We start from the raw sequence: 11,462 nt of genomic DNA, 5'->3' as shown, positions 1-11,462 counted from the left end.
GTGAAATCAGTTTCATCCCCTGTAATAGCATAGTAAATATCCCGGTGATGATAGTCAGGGGGGTGCCCAATCTCTCCCCGATTGAGGACACGGAGTATGCGAGCAAACTCCGGGAGGGTGAGGGTGAAGTCCCGATTTAAGAGCCGATAGGAAACATGAGAAATCGGTCCCGTGCGAGGGTGGGTCACATGTAAACTACTGTAAAACTCATATAAAAGCACGGGGTAGGTGTTAACATGAACGGTAAAAAGGGGTTCCATGCCAATTATTTTCATAAATTCTTTAAATTCAGTGGCAATTCCCAATTTATCTAAAAATTCGATGTCAAGGAAAGTTGTAGGGCTTACCTCGCGCCCCTTGAGGCGCTGAAATCGGTCTCATTGTTCCTCTGTGGAGAAGATGACATCCGGGAAGGTGTCATCTCGGGGGATTTCCGGTGGTGGTGGTGGTTGTGAGCCCATTGTAGTTTTTCGTCGCCTTGTGAACATGATGCTTGAATGTGCAAAAGGGTGAAGCTTCAACTTACTCTTTAATGGTGGAAGAGAGCAAAAATATTGGACCACTCAACCTCACTTTAATGGTGGAATAGTTGGAGAAGAAGATGGAGAGGAGAGATAGAGTGGAAGAAAGGTGAAGAAAGTGGAGTTAGAGAAGAGTAGGAAGTGATGAGAGAGAAAAATTGGTGAGAGATTGAAGGTGGGAGGGGGGGTCTTCAATGGTAGGAATTGGGGGTTAGGGTTTGGAGGAGAGAGAAAGTGTGAGAGGAAGTGAGTGAAATAAGGGAAAAAAAAACCCCTTTAATCTCGTCAGCCGGATCCCGAGCCCGATCGGGCGTGCTTGGCCCGAGGTCGCTCAACACCATCGGGCGTCTGTTCTCCAAAACCAGAATTCGTTGCGGGCCCAATCGGGTGACACTTGCTCGATCGGGCGCAGTTGGTTGTTTTCCCAGATCCGGTTGCGGGCCTGATCGGGAGAAGATGCCCGATACCATCGGGCGTACCTCAGTTCTTCGATATTTTGTCGTAATTGGAGTTTGACGGAGATCGGCCCGATCGGGCATCCTGGCCCGATGCCATTGGGTGGTTGCTTTTTTCATCTTTTTCAAGTTTTCGTTGCGGGCCCGATCGGGCGGAGCCGCTCGATTCCCTTGGGCTTTGCTCCAATAAACCATGGCTCGAATTTTGCGTGAACTTTTCCAATTTGTCATCAATCCTGCACACATGCAGCCTTAAAAGGGATATCAGTACCCTCTCACTCTCTCACCAAACTACAAAAAATAGCAAAATAAAAATAAAAATCTAGAAAAAACTACGAAAGAAAAGGAAAGAAATCGGGTTGCCTCCCGATCAACGCTGGTTTATAAAGGTCCCGCACGACCATAATGCTTCATCCCTCAAAAAGAAGGGGATGGGGGTTGAAGGTATAACTCCTCCACAGATCCAACAGGAATTCCTGTATAGTACAATTTCAGACGTTGTCCATTAACTTTGAACTTCTCACCTGTTGCATTCATCACCTCAATAGAACCAAACTTGTTAGTGTTAGTGACAGAAAAGGACTAGACCACCTAGACGTCAGCTTACAAGGAAAAAGCTTTAGTCTAGAGTTGTACAATAAAACTTTGTCACCAATAGAGAACTCCCTGCTCAAAATTTTCTTATATGCCATCTCTTAGTGCGCTTTTGTAGAGAGCGAACTATCATAGCATTCAGTCTAAGTTCATCAAGCTCATTGATTTGCAATAGGCGTTTTTCTCCTGCTATTTAGCATCAAGTTCAACTCTTTAACCGCCCAAAAAGCCTTATACTCTAGTTGACAGGTAGGTGGCATGCTTTTCCATAGACTAGTCGATAAGGGGTGGTACCAATAGGGGTCTTAAAAGCAGTTCTATAAGCCCATAAGGTGTCATCTAACTTATCACTCCAATCTTTTCTAGATTTAGCTACCACTTTCTCACAAATAGACTTTATTTCACGGTTAGACACTTCTACTTGCCCACTTGTCTGAGGGTGGTATGCTAGGCTAGTCCTATGGTAGACACTTTTTGAGTAGGGCTTCAAAGGTTCTTTTGTGAAAGTGGGATCCACCATCACTAATGACAACCCTTGGTACCCCAAACCGTGGAAAGATAATCTTTTTAAACATTTTCATGACAACTTAGAGTCATTGGTTGGTGTGCAATAGCTTCTACCCACTTAGATACATAGTCAACAGCAACAAGTATGAAATTGTTGCCTGAGGAAGAGGGAAAAGGACCCATAAAATCAATACCCCACACATCAAATAGTTCAACTTCCAGGATGGGGGTTTGGGGCATCTCATGTCTACGGGAAATATTTCCTGTTCGTTGGCATGCATCACAAGACTTAACAAAAGTACTAGCATCATGAAAAGAGTCGGCCAATAAAAACCAGATTGAAGTACCTTTGCTACTGTTTTGGAGGGCCCAGCATGGCCTCCACATGGAAGGGAGTGAGAATGCTTCAGAATTCATGCACCTCCCACTCTGGGATACATCGCCTATAGATGGTGTCAGCAAAGAGCTTGTAAAGAGAGGGTCATCCCAAAAGTACTGTTTGGCATCATGTAGAAATTTCTTTCTCTGCTGGTAGCTCAGCTCTGGAGGGGTTTGTCCACTCACACAAAAGTTGGCGAAGTTCGCATACCACGGGGTAACAGAAGTGACTGCCAGAGCTTATAATCAGGAACGGAGTCATCAAAGGAGAGGCCTTCTTCCATATCCTCATACTGCAATCGGGACAAGTGGTCAGCCACTACATTTTCTGCACCCTTTTTATCTCTGATCTCCAAGTCGAATTCTTGGAGCAGCAAAATCCACCGAATGAGTCGAGGCTTTGCCTCCTTTTTGGCTAGGAGGTACTTCAATGCAGCATGATCGGTGTAGACAATGACCTTAGACCCAAGCAGATAGGTCCTGAACTTGTCCAGTGCATAGACCACAGCTAGAAGCTCTTTCTCCGTGGTGGCATAATTAACTTGAGCTTCATCTAGTGTCTTGCTAGCATAGTAGATGGCATGGAGGAGTTGTCTTTTCCCTGACCAAGGAAGCTCCCACAGCATAATCCTGCATCACACATAATCTCAAATGGGAGGGTCCAATCTGGAGATCGATGATAGGGCAGTAATCAGAGCTTGCTTGATCCTTAAAAGACATCAGACACTCATCAGTAAACAGGAACGGGGCATCCTTGAGGAGCAACTGAGTAAGTGGTTTAGCAATTTTAGAGAAGTCCTTGATAAAGCGGCGATAAAATCCCGCATGACCAAGAAAACCTCTAACCCTTACATTCACAGGAGGGGGTAATTGCTCAATCACTTGAATTTTTGCTTTTCCACCTGGATGCCTCGTTCAGAAATAATATGACCAAGTACCACTCCTTCAGTAACCATAAGTGGCACTTTCCCGTTCAATACAAGGTGGACATCCTCACATTTTTTAGTACTTTAGCAGATTCAGCAAACATGCATCAAAATCAATGCCATACACACTAAAGTCATCCATAAATACTTCCATGATGGACTCAATAAACTCAGAAAATATGGCCATCATACAACGTTGGATGTAGCAGGGGCATTACATAGGCCAAAGGGCATCCTTCGATATGCAAAGGTACCATAAGGACATGTAAAGGTGGTCTTCTCCTGGTCATCTGGGTGGATAGGAATTTGGAAGAAACCAGAATAGCCATCTAGATAACAAAAATGAGAATGACAAGCTAGACGTTCCAACATCTGATCAATGAAGGGAAGGGGAAAATGGTCTTTTTTAGTGGCAACATTTAATTTCCTATAATCAATGCACATACGCCACCCAGTATCTACTCTTGTAGCAATTAATTCATTTTTCTCATTTTTACTAAGTAGTACCGCCCTTTTTAGGAACCACTTGAACTGGACTCACCCACTTAGAATCAGAAATAGGATAGATAATCCCAGCATCAAGCAATTTCATAACCTCTTTTTTGACAACTTCCTGCATATTCGGGTTCAAACGACGCTGACCTTGTATACTAGGACGATGATCATCCTCAAGATGAATTTTATGCATGCAAAAGTCAGGGCTTATGCCTTTCAAATCATCAATATTATATCCAATGGCCTTTTTATGTTGTCGCAAAACAGAAAAAGGTTGGGACATTTGACCATCATTTAATGCAGCACTAACAATCACAGGGCAATTTTCAGATTCATCCAGAAAAGCATATCGCAGAGAAGGGGGAAGGGGTTTCAGTTCAGGTTTCTTTACCTCTACCGGTTGAGTAGCACATACTAACCGTTCATCCTCGTGAGTGGTAATACCGTCAAGCTCGACACAGGTAAAAGCTGCTTCCCAAGCATCCACTTCAGTAGTCCGGATACTATCATCACCTGTGAAAGAGGTAAAACAAAGCAAAGCCTCCAGAGGATCCCGCAGAAGGGATTGAGGCATGTCATCATTAACCAGCACATCAATGACATCTATTATATAACAGGCTTCCTCTAGCATGGGACTTTTCAAAGCATTGGTCAAACTAAAAGTCACCTTATCATCCCCCACAGTCAAAGTCAATTTCCCATTTTTAACATCTATGACAGCTCCAGCAGTATGAAGGAATGGTCTCCCTAAAATGATTGGGATTTGAGTATCCTCTTCCATGTCAAGCACAACAAAATCCCAGGAATATAAAATTTACCACCCTCACAGGAACGTCCTCTAAGATACCTAGGGGGTATTTAACAGAACGGTCAGCCATTTGAAGAGTAATGTTGGTACATTTTAAATCTCCCATGTCAAGCTTTTTGCAAACAGTCAAGGGCATGGCACTAACATACACCTAAATCACATAAGCTTTGTCAATAAATATGGTGCCAATATTACAAGGGATGGAGAAACTCCCGGATCTTTCAATTTAGGAGGGGATTGATTTTGCAAAAGAGCACTACATTCTTCAGTAAAGGCAACAGTTTCTACTGCATTAAAGGCTCTCTTCCTAGTCAAAATTTCCTTCAAAAATTTAGCATATGCAGGTACTTGAGTAATAAGTTCAGTAAATGGGACAGTTACCTAAAGATTCTTCACTACTTCCATAAACTTACCAAGTTGGTGATCCAGCTTATTCTTTGATAGACTAGTGGGGAATGGTACCTTTATCGCAGGAGTGGTAGATGAATTTTTTTCAGGTATTATCTGCTTATCTGCATTTGTGTTGGTGGTAGCCTCAGGAGCTGGCGAAGTTTCAGTGACATCTGCATTTTTCTCTGGCTCAACCGGAACATCTTTAGGCATTGGGGGACCATCATAATTGTAACAGCCCGAATTTCCCGACCAGCTTACAAAGGATTAAGCACAGCGAAAGAAACTCTAGTCAAGGTAACCCGGACTATTACCATCACACTCACCGAACTAAATCGGAGAGTGTGGAACTCAATCCCAACTCTATTCAAATAAATTAACTATTATAACTACGCTCTGATTCTCAGACTCTATTCCCATAAATTTCTACAGAAAATCCGGCAGAGTTTCCTTTGAAAATAGGACAACGCTAAAGCGAAAAATAATATAAACCTGTTTGCAAATTCAATTTATAAAATATTTCCAAATCCCAAAGCTCAACAATCTCAACGCTTTCGCGGAGCAACAACCAATAGAGAATCAGGAACACTAACTAGCGACTCTTAAATGTAGAAATAACTATAGATTATAAACAATTAACTATTACAAAGTCAAGCGTCCTCACTTCGATAGCAACTATAATACTACTCCAGCTTGTATCAGCTTCAACTTGCAAAGGTTAACTTGGCTTCAACCTGAAACATTTAGGAAAACGCCACCCACCAAGTGACAGGCCACAGAAATGACAAAACAACATATACACATCAGCAAAGCTGAGTACTAACCCGTAAACAAGAGTAACACATGCTTTGGTGGTTTTTACTTGAAAACGACTCTCACACAATCAATATAAGTTCAACAATCACACCAATCATAGCATACTTAGCAGCAATATTCTTGTTGAACATACATATTACATTTCCAAATTCCACGTTCCATAATACTTCATCAGTCATATAGTAACAAAATTCAATAAGATGACTCTCAACAGTGACATATTTCTATATTCTCATTTAATCAACCTTTCAACTCGGTTACTATATTTTCACAAAATCCGATCGTTTGGCATGAACGCGAGTGGAGAGGAGTACCACACAGTACCAGCTGTCTCCAAACTAGTGAGGGTCGTCACCCAGCCTTTTATTATTATGCTTGCAAGACTTACCCGGACATGTCCTATAACGCCAGGATTAGCCCCTCCTGGAAGGCAACAGCTAGGGACTCTACCCGCCCTAACTCGGGGTGCCTATTCATGCCTCACTTTCATATTTATAAAATAAGATATTTAATGGTTTATACTTTAAACCTCAATACTCAAAACATAACACCATATTCGACCTTATCTGGTCTTAACTCATATTTGAATCATTTCCTCATTATTATACCAAGTTATATTTTCAGAAACATAGTATTTTCGAAAAACTCCAATGACTGAACAAAAAGAATACTTTTATAATAATCCAATAGCAATTCACAACTAACTCATAGAGATACATCTATAATCACAGGCATTACTATAAACGATATATGATATCTAATATTCATATAACGCACACAGGAGCATTTAAATATATTGCTGAACATAAAGGTTACATCCACTCTATCACAATTATGCGAAACCTCCAAGCATGATGACTTGATTTCCCATGTCATCTTGAATTATATACGTCTACATAGCCATCCTCCAACAATCACCTCAAAATAACATTGATAATCAATAACCAAAATTAGACTAATCTAAACTATAAAAACGTAATCGTAACTTATTCCCAATTCACAAATGATCAACCTTTAACATTCTAATTTCCTTAATCCTTAATTAATATCTATAACTTCGATGATATTAGCTACATCGACTTGCATCCCTATTCATAATCACCATTCTAAATTATATAACTAACCCAACTAAACATAACTCATAACCTTACCTCAATCAAGAACATAATTTTGCTACCACAAATATATTGAGAATATGAAGCTAGCTCGACTCATAAATAAACCTTAATAAACTTATTTCTATCTTGCACTCAAATCCTTAACCAATCGTATAACAATTCTAACATTACAATCTCCTTCATAATTCCGAATGATACTCCATCCCAAAATCATCCTCCAATAATCAAGACTATCAAAGTAATTAGCAACTTGTATCCAACCTAGTCATTTCCCCTGTAGATAACCATAATCGTCTAACATATAACTCTTATAAAGACATATTTCAAATCGATACATATATGCTTTTCAAATTCCAATTATCAACATAAACACAACTGGTAGTAATTAATCATGTCAACAAATATCTACAACAATATTACTAAGTCTCTCAGTTAAATTAACTAACGAGAATAAACCAAAAACACATGACTCAAGTTTCATCGATCATAGGTTCATTATAAGTAACAAAATATAATCCATGTTATACCATTAGCTGAGTTCTCTTAACATAATCAGTAATAAAACCAAGTATAGACCATACTCATGGTCATACATAGCGAGTTTATCTCATTAAAACAATGTCATTATCTAAGTGGGACTTCTTTAAGGTAATTCTTAACTCACTTTGATTTATGTAGTTAAACACACACACTAATTCGCTTTAGTGAATCACTAGTCAAGTAGTCTGACTTTATCAACTTATTTCATTTATAGTTATCAAACGACAATACTTTATTAACCACATTTTCATTAATCGAAACCATAGTTAATGAAACTAACTCAAGTACTCTTCACATTACTAATAAGGACTAATTAATTCTCTTTCTAACTTAATAGGAGAAAACTAAATAAATTAACTCAATCAATTTTCTTAAATAAGAATGTCTCACGAGTCTAATTACAAATCTTTGATAAGGAGACAATAACACTAATATATTCAACTAAACTAGCAAATTCCATTAGTCGGATTAAATTGAGGTTATAAAGAGTCAATCAAACTAACTTACTCATTTAGTACTGTCCAATATAACGGTGATAAAGATTAGTGGTAAAATTATTTAACAAAAGTAGCTTGGAACGTATAACGTCTTGCCTAGATTTCAATTTTAATAAACTCAACTCCAAACCACATACGTAAATGAAACACCCACCTACCATGGCTTCTCTTTACTCGTTTCAAGAAGAATTGAATTAAAAGAATTATTTGTAGGCAAAATTGATCTAGTTTACTAAGGCTACAAAACCCAATGATACCATAAACTGATTTAATACCCAAAGAATCAAACTAGTACTTAGGTACTCTTAGAATTGACAACAACAATAGCACAACAACAGTTCACCACCAAGCATTAAAACAACAACAACATATCTTGCTCATCATCATCAACAACCACAACATCAACCAAGACAACACTTACACCCACTAGGAGTAACACAAACAATAGCAACAACGACAAATAACAACTTCAACTGAATCACTAATCAAGAATTCTGAAATTCAAAGAAAAATAGACAAGAGGTGTGTACCTCTGCTCAAGTAGAGCAGGGACGAAAACAAAGCACAAGAGTGGAGCTAAGCTCCGGCGATTCGTCGCGGCAAAGGCAACAACAACACAGCAGCGGCGACGGCGATGTCACTTTGCTCGCGGTCGCGGCACCGACCAACCGCAAGTAACAACGGCAACACCGACAACCAAGAGGAGGGAGAAAACTGCAAGCAGAGGAAATAGAGAAGGGAGAAGTGTCGCGGGATCTCCGGCAGCCTCAGAAAACGCCGACGAGGCGCGGTGCAGCTGAGCGAGAGAATCCGAAGGTTCACTGGGAGGAGAGAGAGAGCACGGTGTGGTGGCTTGCGAGCAGCACCACACGCGCAGCAAGAACGCCGGCGAGAAAGGGCCGACGACGCGGCAACGGTGGAGATGCGAGTGAGCGAGAGAGAGAGAGTGGCTGGGGATTGGGGGTTTCTGTTTTGTCGAGCAAAAGAACAGAGGAAAGGGGTCTTGTTTTGAGTTTGGGGTTTTGGTCCTGTTCACCGCCAAACAAATAAGAGAAGAATTTTGGTTTTGTTTCTTACTGAATTCAGCCGACAAAAGGCCGAGTACAAGACCGACTTTGACTTCCCAATTGGGACAAATACCACTCAACTTAAACTTAAAATCTGAAAATATAAAATAATAATAATAAAAATAAAAATAGTCTTGTATAATTAAATAAATAAATATATTGCAAACACGACAATATAATTCACATTCCACCTCTTAATTAAAATAAGAATTTTCGAAACATAATTAACTTAATAATTATAATTAGCATTTTAATAAAGGCTCTTAAAAACAGGGCTATTACAATAATGTGTTCCACTCTTAAGAGTGATGGCATTAGCAGTGTCCCTTGGTTGCATTGATTGGGAAGGTAAGGCCCTAGGTGGCCTACTAGCAGAAGAACTAGCCAACTGAGCTAGTTGAGTCTCCAACATCTTGTTATGCGTGCCCAAATTTTCCAGTTGAGCTTTTGTGTCAGCTTGAAAAGCATTGAACCCTTCTGCATCTGGAACATCATATTCTTCAACTCTGTCATGGCTGGGTCAGCAGAGGAGCAGGCTGTGGAGGTGCTTGATTTCTCTGAAAACCAGGTGGAGCTTGTTTGGAGGTTGGTATTGTTGACCCTGTTGTTGAGGTGGATATGGTTGTTGAGGTTGAGGGTTCAACACATTAGTACTCCTATATGAGAGGTTGGATGTGTGTCTTAACCCAGGATTATAGGTGTTGGAATAGGGTTGAACTGGTTCCTAGGTTGTGACTGGAAAGCATTGACGCCTCACAGTTATTTCCCAGCGCAGGACACTCTTGAGAGTTGTGCCCAGATATTCCACAAGCATCACATATATGCACATTATAGTTAGAAGCACTAGCCATCGCGTTAACACTCATATGGGGGGAATCATTACCTAACTTCAAGGATCAATTTTCTGAGTTAGAGTAGCTAGTTGCCCAGACAGTAGGGAAATGGCTTCAACATCATGTTTACCTCCTTTTTCAAAGAGGAACGAATAGTAGATGCTTGATTAGATGCTAGCTTCTCCAAAAGTTCATACCCTTCCTCAATTGCTTTATCCATGAAGAACCCACCAGATGCTCCATCAATTACCCGTCGTGTATCTGCATCAACTCTAGTGTAGAAAATCTGACACAAGTACCACTGGTCCAACCCATGATGAGGACATAGACGCTGCAGATCCTTGAACCGCTCCCAAGCTTCATATAGAGATTCACCAGGATCTTGGGTGAAAGTAACTATGGCATGTCTCATATCTGCAGTTTTCTGGTAAGGGTACCACTTGATAGAAAAATCTTGGAAAGTTCTGGCCAGGTGGTGATGGTGGAAGGCAGCTTTTTATACCAGAACAAAGCTTTATCGCGCAGAGAGAACCCAAATAGAAGGAGTTTCATCTCATCAGGAGTAACACCAGCTTTCTTCTGAGTAGCACAACACTGTAAAAATCTCTGCATGTGCTGATTTGGGTCTTCAGATGGTAACCCAGCGAACTGATTGTTCTGAACCATATTCAGAACATGAGACTTGATCTCAAAATTTGTAGCAGCAATAGTGGGCATCCGTACCCCAGTAGGCACGTTATCAGGAGATGGTTGCGCATAGTCTCTGAAGGTTCGAGTAACATTCTCACCCATGTTGAGAGTAATAGGTGAGGTGAGGGATTCTTGGTGTGGGGAAGATGGTGGAGAAGGTGTCTTTTGGGAGGGTGTCCCTGCAGACAGCTTAGCTTGTTTAGTTTTCTCTATCTACGAGTTGCGGTTTTCAATCTCGGATCGAACGGGATGAGATTTGGGATTTCAATTTCCTGCTCATACACCAAAAACACTAAAACAAACGTGAGATGCTCCAAAGAACAGGTGTTCTTCAGAGTAGAGGTTAGTTTAATACTATAATTCAGACAAAATAAAATAAACCGTCTCCCCGGCAACGGCGCCAAAATTTGATAGGCTAAAGTCGTACACCTAATCAAAAATAACCTAAGGTCCACTAACTAGTAGTCAGGGAAGTCAGGATCGAATCCACAGGGAGAAGTTATATATCGTATCTGAACTCTAATATTTACTAACGAAATCAGATGAATGGTTGTGTTACTAACTAAACAGATACAGAATTAAATATGAAGGTGTAATATATATAATAAAGTACTAGAATCATGGATCACTATGCATACAATTCGGGAAATCAGGATAAATAATAACCACCTAGTAAGTCAACTGTCTAGGGCACATGTAATTTCTCTCGAACATTACCTCCCTCAAAGATCACCCAGCCGCTCTCGCATAGTCAAGGGTCACTTTGCCTAATAATTGAAAGCCTATACGGTATCTCTCCTCTCGAAGTAGATTCAGTATTGCAACAA

The 11,462-nt window shown here is 40.4% G+C and overlaps 1 non-coding gene across 1 annotated transcript; it reads left to right on the top strand.

Annotated features, from left to right (window-relative positions):
* Window positions 1-10,253: 10,253 nt before the first annotated feature.
* LOC125493868 (small nucleolar RNA R71) lies at window positions 10,254-10,360 on the top strand. The gene has a single exon (XR_007270195.2). It is a non-coding gene; the product is annotated as a small nucleolar RNA R71 (small nucleolar RNA).
* Window positions 10,361-11,462: the final 1,102 nt, after the last annotated feature.

The sequence above is a fragment of the Beta vulgaris genome, chromosome 9 (genome assembly GCF_026745355.1).
Source record: "Beta vulgaris subsp. vulgaris cultivar EL10 chromosome 9, EL10.2, whole genome shotgun sequence".
In the NCBI taxonomy this organism is placed as follows: Eukaryota; Viridiplantae; Streptophyta; class Magnoliopsida; order Caryophyllales; family Amaranthaceae; genus Beta; species Beta vulgaris.
This window is presented reverse-complemented; position numbering and strand designations above follow the sequence as displayed.